Genomic DNA, 17,152 nt, shown 5'->3' with positions numbered 1-17,152 from the left:
TAACGACGACGGACGCAGGACGACGACGACGACGACGACGACGACGACGACGGACGACGGACGACAGAGACGGACGACGGACGCCAAGTGATGGGAAAAGCTCACTTGGCCTTAAAAAATGAAGCTACCCGATTTTAAACTTGATATGTGTTTTGTGTGAATAATTAAACGTTGTATGAAAGTTTTATATCATTTGAATGAGAATAAATTGAAAGAGCGGAAACGGGATATTAAACAATTTTCATGATTCTAAATGGGCGTAACTCAAGAAGGAAAAAAAAAGTGGTACGAAGGATACCAAAGGGACAGTAAAACTCATGAATCTTAAACAAAAGTGACGCCACGCAATTTTGATATTCGATATGTGTTATTTGTGGTATTATAAGCATTATGTAGGAGTTATATAATTTTTTGTGTGAGGTTAAATAAGGCTATATAACGACAACTAGAACGGGACGGACGGACAGAGGCACATGTGTAACACTTAAGGGGCGTATAAATAAAAGGTAAAAACTTGCCCGTGCAGTTTTTTCCATCCATAATTTTCAGATCTGGCAATGACCAATTAGGATCTACAACAGTGACACCATCCGAGGAGACAAATACTGATCCAGTTGACGTTTCAGCAAAAACTGTACTGTAGTACCGCTATAATAAAATTGTTAAACATTTACAATTTTTTTTATAGTTTTTTTTTTAAGAATTGAACGATAAATTTATAATTGTATATGATAGCCAACTGAATGTAAACATTTATCAATATCGATATCAATTAAGTTGTAATTCAGAGTTCGGCATACTTTGATACATAAATACAGCAGCAAATTATTTTTTTTACACTATAAGTTGATATAATATAGTGATATGGTACAGAAATCATCCAAAATAATCAATTCGGTTTGCCCAAGATGACTGTTAACATGTTTATATCATTCTAAAAGCTCCAAATTACCTCCCTTAGTGAAAAAATGCCATTTTTTAAATAGAAATAACTTCATTTAACTCATAGGTGACCGATATTTTTTATTATTATTTTTTTTTAAATAAACTGTTTTCAAACTAAACTATTGTAAAAAGTTTAATTTTTTTTATTTCGATATTAGGTTTTTTACTCCTAATAGTTCAACATAAATAAAAAATACCTTCACAGAAATGCATGCTTCTTTCAAAGGCATACTGTGAGCTTAAATGAACGGTGACCTCTAATTTTTTTACTACAGGACGGAGTTTATTTCTAAAAAAAAAGTTTATATTTTAAAAGAACTTGATGTATACCCCGACAAATTCAACAATAAAATGTTTGTTTTAAAAAAAATATAGAACAAATCATTATAGTAAAGATAGAAGGAGAAGTGTAAACATTGTATTCCATAAACAATTCAAATTTCAACACATACTTTAAATGGTTTTAGAGAGAGCCCAGAAAACTTGTACATATCAATATTGCGGGTTATTTTCCTCTTGCCAACAACATCGCATACGCCTGAAGCAGTTCCTACACAGACAAAGTATGTTAAATTCAAATGTGGATGATAAAATTTCCTCCAACGAACAGCTAGATGATCTGTAATGGTTGTATAGTCCATGTCTTCAATGTCCTAAAACAATATGATTTATTGAATGAATTGTTTATAAAAAATACACATATCTGATTTATTCGAAAAAGAAATTAATAATACACGTGTTTAACTCATGATAGATACCAGGAATGAAGTTTTATATATGCGTTAATTGATGTAAATAATCTCAAATGAATTTAGAAAGCTACAAGAAGGCTGTACAATATACATATATGCAAAATTATTATTTCCTGTTATACATTTATTCGCCAAACAAAGCTATCTTGTTATAAATTGGTTTTTTTTGTTTTGTTTTTTTTACCTGGTTGTTTGTTTTTTTTTTATTCAATCATATTTACACACTATACAATTATTACCTGTATTCTACTATAATATCACAGTTTGAAGATATTCCCTACAATACCATATATAGACATATTCGTACTTTATATATTGCAGCATTTTGAAATTTTGAAAATTTCCTTTTGTTTTTGATGTTGATGTTATTAGGTTTTTTTCATAAAATTATAAATTGTAACAGAAATAAAGAAACGATTATCTTGGGAATTTCTCCTCACACACCTTTACTTTTGTGTTTTTTTTTCTATTCGGTGAATAAATTCAAGGTATTGTTGAGTTATGATTTTTGTATCTAGTGTTTTCGATTAAATGTCCTGCGACAATATTCTTTAATTTCTGAATTCTATGCTGTTGCCAAAAATAAGTTGCAATAAGAGCCATCGTTTGTCCAAAGGAATGGCAACAATGCTAGTAGTATATTAAAACATTATTGTATTTCTTACAACACTTACAAACATAACATTGTCTTAACTAGTTAAGATATTAAATCTAAGATGCCGCTGTCCTAACTTTCATTAAAAAAAACCTTGCCTCATATTATCTTAAAAACAATATTTTTGTCATTTACAAGCAAGATTTGTTTTCTATTTCCACACCTTCATGTTGTAAGTAGTAACATATTAACTACCATCGTTGTATTTAAGTATCTAATACTAGTATGTTTATCACACAAGTTCATGTTCACATTATGCAGACTTAATTAACAGGAGTGTGCTTACAACCCTAAAACGTTTCAGCAAGATTATTAGACACTACGAAAATTGACACTTCACAAGCATTTAATTGTTAACGGTGTATCTATCTTTCAACTCATTCAATTGATTTTCAAATCTTAATATGTTTTTGTCCTAAACATACCAATTGTAACAATATGACAAAGTCTGGATGAAAAGGAATATGATGCAAGCATACTCATTGTCACGCTTCTTTTGCAAATAATTCAAAACAGCTATATAAATTTACTTTTTTTTTTAAAGGATAAAATACAAATGACTCTTATATGTATATTCGGTTGATGTGCTGATTTGTAGTGCATAGAGATAACTAGCGCTGCTGTTTAAGACATTGTGTTATCTTTTAGAGGTCTTTTGGTGAAATAATTATAGGTTATTTTTTTTCTATTTGGTTCTGCACGATGATTAACACTAATCTCCTTTTATTCGTAATTGTAATTTTTCTAATTTTAATTCTGTTGTTTTTATATTTACTTAATACTGTACGCCATGTATACCTTAACTGGAGTAAAAGCTGACGAATTTTCTGGAACATCAAAAACCAGACCTCTGGTAGGCAATAATATATCATGAATATAAGGTACAGATGACTTTGTGACGTATTGACCGGCAAGATTTGTAGCCTTTACTGTCACGTAATATTCATGATGACCATGTAGTTTCCAGTCTAAAGACAATATATTTGTTGCAGTGCACATGTATTGTGATGAATGCACACATGGCCCAGTTTCTTCTACTAATGAATATTGTTGTATGTCTGTAGAATACGGTGCGTGTCCTGTAATATGATTTCTTTTATATTAGTTTGTTTTGTTAGAGAGTTTGCAACATAAGACAATAGGTATAATGGCATATGTTTAGTGTCTATATATAAAACTCAAAGAACATATGTATTTTTTCGCACTTTAGAAAACAATATATAAATTTTCAGAAAATGCTAAAATTTACTGTCACAAATAGTTTTGCTTAGTACTTTCTTATTTTCCTCTTTTATTTGATGTGTTTCCCTCATGGTTAGTTTTTAACCTGGGTTAGTTTTTATCAATCGATTATGACTTTCGAACAGCTGTATACTACTGTTGCCTTCTTTAAATGCAATGGCATGACAATTTTGTGTGAATGTCTATTATATTTTATGAAAGTGTAAACAACAACGACATTTTTGCAAGACATGTTTATCATAACTACTGATAGTTGAAATAAATAGCTCTCTCTAAACAATAAATATTTTTATATTTCCCTTTTCTTTTGATAGTCGCATGGTAAACTGACAAAACGTTTGGTAAATATAAATATTGAATTTCTTTCAAACGAGTAGCTATCTTATGACCATATGCCCTCAATGAAAATCTAAAATTTTGAATATCTTCGATATCATTTGCTCTTTTTTGTCACTAAATACCTAGTGTGTCCAATAAAATTACTTTTTATGAAAAAACAATAAGCTATTACACATCCCTTTGAATTAAGTATCTTATCTTCAAATTTAAAGAAATTGTATTGAACCAAAAAGCATGAATAACTAAAAGTTAGTAATGGCAGAATTTTTCTTTTTATTTTATCTTCAAAAATAACAGAAGTTTTATTTTACTTGATAAAAAATAAAATATGTCAGAAGTTAATATGGTAATTAATCGTTATTGCAAAAGATTGATTGAGTTTCCCATGACAACTGCTATGAAAATACAGTATTTCAAAAGAACTTCAGTCACAGTTTTCATGATTTCAAAGGTCTCATTCAGGAGATTTTGTGAGTACACGCAATATCAACAAACAATATGCAATCGAGATATTTTTAATGTAAAAGAAGTAAGACATGCACACTTTTTTCAACATGTTGCATCTCTTTCAATAACCCCTAGATGGTACAAATATAAATAGATATGTACCTTTCTTATTCAACAATTTTTTTTCTCGCGCCGTGCCGTTTATCTTCTAGTTAATACAATTTAAGGATAACAAATTAACCACATTACGTAAAAGTACTAGTCTGGCATATCAAGATGATCTTGATCTTGAGATAGTGTATGATTACAAAATTTAAATTCTAAATTATGTCAAAACACAAATTTAAATTCAGTGTTTAAATATTGTATCTTTTTACATAGTATGTTAAAAACATGGGAAGACATGTAAATTACATAAGTGGTACCAAGAAGAACAATTAGTGGAAGATATTAGCAGGCAAAATCGAGGGAATTGTGCAAATGATGATACAAGCATGAAAATTACGACAAAGCATCATTATTATATACTTTTTTAAGAAATAACTGCAGCCCATTAATAAAAATATTTTTTTCAAGATGGCCACTTTGATTGAAAATACTGATTTTTTTCTGGGAAACTTTTCTTTGAACTTCGTTTGGTAAAAACTAATAACCTGGTTAGGTAGATACCTTCCTTACATCACATATTTATTAAAAATTAATATTTGACATATCCAGTATTTGCGCATGCGCGAAAATGTAACAAAATTCTTTCAAAAACATTTGATCTATTTAACATATATTTAGTGTTTTTGGATTTCTAATGATATTATGAATTGGTTAAATAACATTTTTCAAGGTTATGATACACATGTGTCTAACACTTTTGCGCATGTGCAAACTATTTATAGACATCAAGAGCGATTTGTATGCACTACCAAGCATTTCTCAGGTATTCGATGGTTAAGGCAAAAATGTGGTTAATCCCAGAGAAACATCAATTGTAACTGCAGATCAGCCACTTTTGGAAATGCCTAATCAAATTCAGTCGGAATTGCCTTATTTGTAAGGAAAAGATAAGTGTATCTTCATGTTTGGTGGATTGCACATTGAAATGACTTGTTATAAAACTCTTGGTGATATATTGTGTGATAGGGGATGGACATTTCGTCTTACTAAAGCCAATATTGCAACACCAAGAATAGCAGATTCTTTTTATGTATTTTTAAATGTACCTAGAACTAGACAGGCGTATCAGACAACCGCATATATTTTGCTTGATTTCGGATTATGAAAGCTCAACTCGGAATATATAGTTACCTCATTACTCTGTGTCGTTCAATGATTTAAAAGACTGGTGTTAGGAAATAGAGTCATCTCGACCACAGTTTAATTCCTGGCGTTCAATTATGAATTAAGAACTTCTTCTGATTTTGGTCTTATGCTCATTTCATGAGTGAGATTTCATACTTTTCAAAAAGTCCATATAAAGCACGAAAGCGTATTGTTTTAGGACTTGATCGTGTAAATTATACTAGATCGTTACCGACCGTCTCCAAGATATGACTTCCCTTCCCGAACATCATCCAGAGGTGGCAATGGAATTTGAAAATATGCTAGAAGTTGAATTTGAAAGATCTAGTGGTTTGGGTCATTCTACAACAGACGAACGACATATTGAAAACTCTACGAAAAGACAAAAAGATTTCTTTAAACAGCTTCAAAGGCATTGTAAAGTGATGACAAGTTTGGAAATTTATTTCTAGAAGAGTCGTCAGATTTGTAAAACAAAAATACCCCATTTAGGAAATTGTTGATTCGGGATCAGGAAAGATATGTAAATAAACTTCAAGATATTGGTCCAAACAAAACGAAGACCTTTTGTGCAAATGTAAAACGAAGGAGAAACTGCTTTGTATAACCAAATGAAAAAGAACAACTTCCTATTTTGGCCACAAAATTAAACTGGAAATGTCTTTGTCAAAAACAAAGCTGGAGAAACTTAAAAGTGATTTCGATATCTTTTCTATACTTTTCCTTCTTGTCACAGTAGACAGTTTTACTTGTTTCTTTATCCATAAAAACTAAACTGATCCTCCGTCTTTATCTCAGGATGTCATTTGAAATAGTGGAATTAAATCGTTGCAAATAGGTTTACTTGAAACATTCTGCGATTTGTTGATCCAAATTCGGACGCACTTATCGTTGGTGGGGCAGCAATGGTTAATTCCAGGGCACAAAGTTGGGCCAAAATATTTGATGGTTATCCTACTGATGTCATACTGCCTTATATAAAATCTTGCATCGATAAGTATTCAAAAGTAGACATTGTTTTTGATGTTTACTAAAGGAATAATTTAAAGGCTGTGACAAGACAAAGGCAAGGTTCTAGTGCCAGATAGAAGATGTTGATTCTGGTAGACCACAAGGGTTTGTAGTAGTTTTCTCTGTGAACATGACAACGAAACGAAATTGTTCAAGTTTCTTGCTGACAAAATTGCTTCTTACGAGACTAATAAAAATGTGTATGTTACTCATGGTGAAAATATTCTTTGCAATTTCAATAAAGATACTTCCTATCTACCCCCTTGTAATCATGAAGCAGCAGATACACGAATGTTTGTCCATGATCGGCATGATTATGAAAAGAGTTGTAAAATGTAATTTATGTAGTACTGACACAGATGTAAAAGTTTCAGGAATTGCAGCAATCGCAAGATTAGATAGAACAAATTGTCGATAGGTTATGGAAGGAATAAAGTCGTTTGATTGCTCCCTGTACATGACATATTAAATGCGTTTGGTCTTTGTGTAGCTGCTCTTACTTTCGTACTTTGTCAATTTGTCGTAAGAATGGAAGGTTTTCAAGATGTAAAAGGACGTTTTTTTCGGCTGAAGTATGAAGCGAGGCAGAATGTGAATTTTTTGCCAGGAAGCAACGGCATTGTGATGCAATTCCGCCTACAAGAGGTTCTTTTCCATAGCACATCAAAAGATAAGTATATCAAGGAGGAGTTGTTCCCTGGGCAACTGAGGGTTGATGTAACAGGTGATTGTTAATAAAATATGTTTAATATTAAAAAAAAAAAAGAAAAGGAGGAGTTGCTTGGGCTCAGCCTGATTCATGTATTCTACAGGTACATGTACCAAGTCATGAACACTGGGGTTGTATGAAAGAAGTAATGACAGTTGGAAACCAAAATGGACTTCTTTGACTGCCGTTGCATCCTCGTGTCAGGATATTTTGAAATGCGGCGGCGAAAATACAGCTGTGTTGGTAACTGTAGATGCTACCGTTCTGGCCTTCCTTGTAAGAGTTGTTGTTCAGGCAACAATCAGATAATTACAAGATAAGCAACCTGTCTTTCCAACCAAACTAGGCATTTAAAATTAACAAAGAGTGTTATCACTTATTAATTTGATGGACATAATAAAAATATTTTCTACGTATATGCCGCTATTTTATAACCGGAAGTCACCATTTTTTTTTCCATTTATGTGTTGTTTTGTCGTACTTAGGAACTGTTTTTAACTTTGAATCATAACTTACATTGGATTATATCTATCACACATCTTTCATGGATTTACATCCCTTGTGAGTTGCTTGAAAGTATAAAAATTGAGTTTTATTTTATTTTTGGTCGGAATTTTGAAACTGGAAGTAACCTTAGTTTCATTAATGTATTGTTTAGTCGTAATTTAGGAACTGTCATTTACTTTTTATCAAATCTAAAACTGAATTTAACATATAACACACCTTTCAAAGGATTAACGAATTATTGTCAATTTCTAATGACGCCATTTCCGAAATGTGTGGTGGCCATTTTGAAAAAAAATATTTTTTTTTGGCCAGCAGCGGATTTTTCTTAAGTTAATTTTTGTCAACCTTTATACCAAATTTAATGCTTGTATCACGATTTGCACAATTATGTCCATAATATCTCCCACTAAATGCCTATAGAGAATTAGCTGTAAAAAAAAGTCTGGTGTATTATCGAAAAGATATTTATAGTATTTGAATACACGTATCCGAATTTGACAGATCTAATCTCTTTACCTTAGCTCTTATATGTTTTTTTTCTTTACCTATAGCAAACTCGAAGTCCAACGCAAACGGGTTATCACTATCTGCAAAACTGACCATAGACCAATCTGCAACGAGGTAATTTCCAGAGAGAGACAAACCAATATCTGTTCCAACAAACTGAGGGGATGTTGTGTCCTGTATGAATGGACCAATACTCTGTAAAATAATACATTTTCTTCAATTAATAAATTGATTTTTGTATCGTTTGGTGAATCATATATGCAAGTATTCGTTTATTTTAGAATGACTAGAACACACCCGCGAAATCGCGGGCATTCAGAGCGTATTTGAAAGGATGTAAAGTGTTGTAGGAAGAATTTCGTAAAAGATTTAATGACTTGAGAGTTTCAGGAAAAGTATCAAAAGTCATAGGTACTTGGGGACAGGAAAATGTTTTTTTTAAACCTCCTCCTTAATTTCCAAAATTCCAATTTTTTTGTTTCTGTTAATTGCATTATGAACATACATTTAGTGTACATGTATTATAAACATTCCAGTCAGGAGCCTGTAATTCAGTGGTTCAGTAATATTTGTTTTTCGTTCATTTTTAGTACATAAATAAGACTTAGTTTTCTCATTTGAATTGTTTTACATTGTCATTTCGGGGCCTTTTATATCAGATTATGCAGTATTGTTGAAGGCCGTAAGGTGACCTTAAAATTTTAATGTTGGTGTCATTTTGGTCTCTTGTGGAGAGCTGTCTCATTGGCATTCATACCACATCTTCTTTTTTTGTAAAACATTTAGTGACTTGAGAATTTCAGAAAAGGTATCAAAAGTCATAGGTAATTTGGGACAGGATAATTGTTTTTCTAGCCCGTCTCCTCCTTTTCCCACAAAAAAATTCTTTTTTGTTGGTTCTCTATTAATTTTAATGACACATGAATAATTATCTGTAAATTATGAACATTCATTAGAGGGGGGTCGGGGCAGAGGCGAATTTAGGGGAAGGCAAACCCCCCTCCCCCCCGCGTTTTCTTGAAAATAATTGGTTGCTTATATAGAGAATCACTGAAGCATGACCAGAGCGGGCCCCTCTTAGGCAGTCAACGGGCCCCTGCGTATGAAAATTTCTGGATCCGCCACTGCGGAGGGGCCCTGATCCCAATATCCCGGGCTTAAAAACATGAAATCCCGAGGTTCTGAATTTATTATACAAATTAAATATCTCGACATCCCGAAATTCGATAAAAGAAATCCCGGATCCCGAAATGGTCAATCCTGAAATTTCGATCTTAAAAACACCCGTTCCAGACGTCCCGAAAGTGTATTTTATTTTTACAGTCAATTCTCAGTTTAATAATTGATCCACAGCGGTCATTGATATATTATTCAGACCCATCGATCTCTATTAAATAAACTTTTTGACCGCCGTGGATAGTAAACTTGAAAATGATATCAGACAGAAAATACACTTTATTCGTAGTATATGTATTTGTTTTAAAGTAAAAAGAAAAACGCAAACCGGAGGTCTTATCTGACTTAAATTTCGTCCAATGACGGATATAAGACAGAAAAATACACTGTATTTGTAGTATTAGTGTATGTTCAAAGTATACAGAAAAACGCAAACCGGAAGTCTAATCTGACTTAAAATTTCGCCCAATGACGGAAACATATCCGGACGTCTTTTTTCTCGTTTTTCACCCAAAATAACTCAATCTGAATAATCATATGAATGGATGACAAATGCGATTATGCACTGTACCCATAGGACACAGAGGCATGATGATTAATTTATTGTGGAAAGAAGAGAAGCGACACCCAAAATGAGGTCTTCTCGTTTAATAATATAGATACTTAGATTTAAAATTTTTAATAACTTTAATATTTTAAAGAAAATAGATGAGACATTTGATTCCCGAAATGTGTTATAATTGTGTTTAGAAAAACAAATTTCAAAGACTTACCTGAGAACCAATTACATTAGACTTGCTTATAGACTTTATAATAATGTAGAACAACTTTCCTTCGGGAATACCAAAGTGATTTATCAAAATATGCGTATGACGCCTTGACGACAGGAATCCCATTATATCTGGCGCAGAGCTTCCATGTACTGATGACAATCCAACTTCGTAATCGTTTATAAGCAAAGCATCAACATCTGGTGCCCATGTTATGTTTAACTGAAACATTTATTATCATGCTATGAAAGATGCGTAAAATAATGCTAAAATAAAATTCAAAAAAAATCAAACATTAAATACTTAGTTCAGAAATTATAGTTATTAAACATTAGCAAAATTATAAAATTCATACTCGTCTCACGGTAAATGGATCGGGTGATTTCTAAAATCTGATATGAAATAATTCACCATCTTCGTACTTCATTTGGCGTTAATCACTTTTTTTTATCCCAATGACACCAGTTAGTCCTTTGTATATGAATTCGCGTCTGACGAACACAATTTTGATACTGGTATCTATATAGTATTTGTGTACTTTTTTACATTTTAAGGCACCAATTAGGGTTCATACTTTTATTTAAAAGATTGCTTCAGAAGTTTGTGCTATTTATCTAATCATGAAAGCTTTGATAATATAGCCTCTGGAGAGTTTGATTCAAAATGAGATATTCTAATACATCCATTGAAAAAAATCCATGTCGTAAAAAACATGCAAAATTATTCACATTGGAAAATTAAACAAATACAGTATTATTAGTAGAAATACGATAATTTATCTAACCAAATATGAAAACTTTTGAGGCAATAACCTCAGATGTATAGTGTGCTTTGTTTATGAAAGAACTATTGCAAATAATTCTCATATCTTATAGTATAATGTGTATCGGGTAGCAAACAAAAACATACCATGTGTATACTAGGAATTACTCGAGTAACCAATGTTGAATACGAATGGGTCTTCTCACATACTATGTGACCATTTACCGGTGTTTTAGAGACTGGGAAAACTTCAATATCTTCGGTCAGCGGATCTGAAAACCTTCGAAATAATAACTATAACTACAAAATATTCTGTACATGAAAGTAAAATTAAAGTATATATTTTTTATTATCTCTTCGTTTCTGTTTGTAACACATTAAGGTTTAGTTATTTATAAACCAGGTTTCATCCACCATTTTCTTGGGTTAAGGCATGTGACACGTCACAAATAGGAGAAACTATTCGTTTTACCCAAGAAATAGATATCCATAGTTAGATTAGTCATAATATTTTTGACATTTTATAACATGTAAATTTATTTTTCTAGCCCCTGATATGAATTGTCTAAATTGAATAACATTGTCATAAATTTTGGGACCATTTTATTTTCAACTTCGTAAATGATATTTTTTATAATTTTCTTCGAGTGGCTCTAATTAGTATTGTGTAGACGAAACTCATCTGGAATACAAAACTCTTAGTGTTAAGGGGTTGTCGTTTGTCGGTGTGGTGCATTGGTTGATTTCGATACTCGTTTTGTTTTTCGTATTGATTAGACCGTTGGTTATCCTGTTTGAATTGTTTTAAACTAGTCATTTTGGGGACCTCAATAGCTTGCTTTGTTGATAGACATGGCATCGTGTCGACGGCCTTACCTATAACTGTTACCTTTTTATACATCATGATTTGGACGGATAGTTGCCTCAGTGGCAATCGTTCTACGTCTTTTTATTTATATCATATATTGGATAATTTTGTGTGTTATTTTTTTCTCTATGTTTATATTGTCTATTACACTGAGCATTCTACTTGTGTAATTGGTTGGTTGGGGTCATAGCGATTTTTTTCTAAATATAAATAAGTTTTTGAAGGAAAGTTTGAAAAAATCATGTGTCTTTACTGAAGAATAGTACGGAAGCATATTAGCGCCACTCCTTTTTTTTCCCTATGTTTGCGTTTAACGCAAACATTTCCGTTATAACGCAAACATTTGCGTTAAATGCAAACCTTTTGAGTTGTAACGCAAACCTTTGCGATATAACGAAAACCTTTATATAAAGCAATCATTTGTTTTATCTTATTTCTTATTTAAGATTCAAGGGAAACAGTAGTTATTAATGGAGGAGCCTGTATATATTAAAATTTATCATCTTTGTAGTCATTGCAAAGTAAAATGCTTGAATAATTAGATCATATAAATAACTAATAATGAGCAGAATATTATAAGAAGATGTGGTATGAGTGCCAATAAGAAAACTCTCCATCTAAGTCACTATTCGTAAAAGTAAACCATCATAGGCCGAATTACGGTCTTCAACACGGAGCATTGGCTCACACTGAACAACAAACTATAAAGGTCCCCAAAAACGATTTCCATGTTACTACTAGTATATATATTACTAAGAAAATTGAGTAAATTGAGGTTATACCTAATAAAAAAATCAACCCTGGTAATATAGCTATAACCGAATATAAATATACTTCCAAAGTAAGCTCTCGTTTGAGAACTGTGTAAAGTAGGGTGGATTAAAACAAGCTACCCTTTAGCAATACATGTATAGAATGAAGATGTTTTAATTGGAAAATAATGTTCTCTCTATTCAAATTGCTACCCAAACATCTTTAAAATACTTCATTATATTGAAATGAAAATTCAATGACTTTCTATCAAAGAATCTTATTCATATTCTGAGATTTAAAAAACTTAAGAGCCTGTGTCGCTCACCTTGGTGTATGTGCACATTAAACAAAGGAAACAGGTGGATTCATGACAAAATTGTGTTTTGGCGATGGTGATTTGTTTGCAGATTATACTTTACTGATCATTCTTGCCACTTACAATTTTCTCTATCTGTAATAAACTTGGCCCTTTAGTTATAGAGGAAAATATTTTGTGAAAAATTACCAAAATTTACCAAATTCATGAAAGTTGTTAAAAATCAACTATATAGGGCAATTACTTCTTAAGGGGTCAACTGATCATCTTGGTCATGTTGACTTATTTGTAGTCCTTAGTTTGCTGAACATTATTGATGTTTACAGTTTATCTCTATCTATAAATTAGTATTCAAGAAAATGATCAAAAACAGATAAATTTCTTTAAAAATTATCAATTGGGGGCAGCGACCCAACAACCAGTTGTCAAATTCATCTGACAATTTCAGGGCAGATAGATATTTATTAAATAAACAAGTTAACCCCTTATTTAATTTGCTTTAAATGCTTTGGTTTCAGAGTTATAAGCCAAAATCTACATTTTACTCTTATTTTCTTTTTTTAGCTATGGTGGCCATCTTGGTTGGTTGGCCGAGTCACGCTAAACTAGATACCCTAAGGATGATTGTGGCCAAGTTTGGTTTAATTTGGCCCAGTAGTTTCAGAGGAGAAGATTTTTGTAAAAGCTAACGACGGACGACGACGACGACGGACGACGGACGAAGGACGACAAGTGATGTGAAAAGCTCACTTGGCCCTTTGGGCCAGGTGAGCTAAAAAAGCAGAAAGATCATTTTGTCTATTTGACTTGGAGGTTTCACAATTGTATGACATTTTTTAAATCTTCAAATTAAATATGACTATATACTAAACTACATCTATATTCTTGTTAAATCATATGCTTTTCTGATGCAAAAATCAGTCTTAATTTATGTATAATTGCACTTCAAGTATTCCATTATTCCTATGCATATTTATTATAATGATTTGGCCTTGTATGTATGTTTCTTTTTTTTTTTAATCTACTAGTGAATCACATCTGAAATAAATGTCAGACGGACATATATACAAAACTTAATGAATAATTGAAATCAAGATATTTGCGTTATAACGCAAAGGTTTGCGTTTATTGCAAATGTTTGCGTTATAACGCAAACATAGGAAGAAATTTTTTAAAAAAAATGTGTGGCGCTAATAAGCTTCCGTAGAATAGTGAAGATAAAATAAAATTAATTGTTTGAAATCATGTTCCTGTGTTTTGTTAAGAGAAACACATATTATTTTTATATATCTGAAACATTAATGGCCCCCTACAACGCATGAATCCTATGTTTATTATTAATGTATTAAAACAAAACGTACTTGCATGAATCTGTCTTGTTTTCTAAGATATGTCGTTGAAGGATTTTATCTATATACCATTTAGTGCCATCACCGTCTCTAACTAAACGTGGTTTCGTTCTAGCATGCGTTACAATTACATGTTTAACTGATGGTACAGTGGTTGTTATTGTAACTCCATCCGAACAAACTGGTTTAGACATATCATGGGCTTTATTATATGCCACCACTGTCACAAAGTATGTTCCAGGTTTCGGTGCAATATAACTGGCGAAGGTGTCATAAGTGTCGTCCGTCTGGAAAAATTATGCAAACGCGATATGACGATACAGATTTTGCTATGGTTATAGTTTTCAGTTTCCTATTTTTCAAAAACTGGGTCAGTAGACTTCAAAAATACCTTCTTAAGTTTTAACCTGATTTATACTACTTTAGCTTTTCTCAATGTTTTCTTTGCGAAGCCTTATCATGAGTTTATCTTAAGATTGTCTGACTTATATATAAGTAACGGCCAATGGTCGACAAATGTCTCCTACTTTATATATAACACACATCACTACTATTTCGATTCAGTAGACATTGAAATTTATCTTAAGGAACTTACTTTGAATGAATTTAATACTAACAGTAATAACTTTCTTACCTAGATTCGCATATTTCAGGATAACACTTGAAATTTAAACCCTGCACACAAATTTACAAAAAACAGGGAAATATTAACCAATAGTATACTTTATATTCTGGATTATTTTTTTTCAAATGCTATGTTAAAGTCACCGAACTAGATATTTTTCATTATTTCATTGTCTCTTAAATACTAACCAATGTTTTATTTTGAAAGTGTTGTCCAATAAGACAGACTTCCGAAAATTCATACTGGTAAAAATCCACACCACTTTCATGATCGAAAAATCCTTCCCAATGGACATCAAGCCGCAGGTCCTGCTGATAGTCGACTTCTGGACTGTCGTATACTCCGTCGTGCACATGTCCGGCTACTGGCGGAGTTATGTCTATTGTAATCTAAAAAATATAATGACAAAGGGAAATTTTAAGGGACGATTCGCTACTTTAGAATAGTTAAACAATTATCATAGTTTTCAATTCATAAACTAAATGTAAAAATAATCTCAAATTTAAGAATCACATAAGTATCAACATGTAACTTACAATTTTGGTAAAAAAAAAAAGATAAAGGACATTTAAGTCCAATGTTGATACGTTTTTTAATCTTCTCCTATCTTCACTTATGTTCTGATTGTTAATTACCAAAAGAAATGATTAAGAGTTTACTTCCAAAAATGATACAATGGATCGTATCGACATAAAAATTATAAATGCTTTCGATGGCAAGAGTATTCACTTTTGCTTGATATTTATTCGCATTGAGAACAAGTTCAGTTTTTGGTAGACGCAAACCGATCTCATAAGATATCGGTATCATTTTAAAAAAAAGCCGAAGAAACATTCGAATGTACTGTGGATTCTGCGTGATTTTGTTATTGTTTCAAAAAAAAATTGGGTTTTCTACTTGATATGATTTTGCATTGGAATCTTTGATTTATGTATAGCTCTCATTTAGACATTTTCAGACATTTTTTTTTTAAATAATTAAACATTTTAAACCACTACAATTCCTTTTGTACATTTTAAGATTTCATCTGATCCCTCTTCTCATAAAACAGGAATAGTGTACACGATAGGTTACCAAAGAAACAAAGTAATTATTATGATTATAGTCATAAACCTTGAATCCACATTTCTAATAATTCACGAAATTTTGATCAGGATAAGGAATATTTTAATCGTAGAAATGGTTATTTGATGCAGAAGTGATTGCCTTTTTACGTTGATTAATGTTCACTATCTTACTACACATGCAGATTGGCGGTAAGTGCCCAGTTTGTTTTTTTTTGCGAAATTAGTTGTGTGTCTAGATTTGCTATGATTCAGTGTAGATACTTATATAGATGTTTTTATGTTCCTTTTACTCAACTAAAATGTCGTGAGTGTTTTGTAAATTTTTTTGGTCGTTGTATTAATACTTTGTTCGTTGTATTAATCATCTGTTCTACTTCAATATGTGTAAATGTATGCATGATAAGAAAATAGTACACAAAATGGCCCCCAAAAACTGATAAACCTTGAATTTGTATATAGTGAATTCTGAATGTTGAAGTATATAAATAGTACTACCTTAATAGTTTTCAGAGTTTTCAATGTTGCCATGTTAGTAACGTTAACATCAATGTAATAATCGGAATCATGGACACCATTGGATCTGTTATGGACTATTCCATTGCCGTCCTCTACTGCTATGTGTGGCTTTACATAAAAATGTTTGTGGTAACAACCAGTATATTTAGTACAGTAGCATGATGGTCCTCTGATATAATCCTTGAATTTATCCTGACATTCTGCCAAAGTCTTGCATGTTAAAATTAGAAAAGAATATATCTCAATTGTTCAGACATAGAATCATTGAGGTTAGTTTCAAAACACAAATTTCTGTAAAAAATTTGCAGCAAAAGGAAAAACCTAAAAAAAAAAATATGGCTTCTAATCAAATAGTGCGGTGACGGATTAGGAAAGAGTGGGTTATTAAAAGGTGTGGTTTTTTTTAATTATCTATTTTTATAAATAAATAACGAAACTATCCGTTGGTTTTTATATTAAACTGTTTGTCTTATCGCAAGCACGTTTTGTTATAATTATAACAGCACCATTTCTAGCTCTTATGTGTGTCTGATTTATACCAGG

This window comes from Mytilus trossulus, chromosome 12, assembly GCF_036588685.1.
Source record: "Mytilus trossulus isolate FHL-02 chromosome 12, PNRI_Mtr1.1.1.hap1, whole genome shotgun sequence".
Lineage (NCBI taxonomy): Eukaryota > Metazoa > Mollusca > Bivalvia > Mytilida > Mytilidae > Mytilus > Mytilus trossulus.
Note: the sequence above shows the minus strand (reverse complement) of the source record.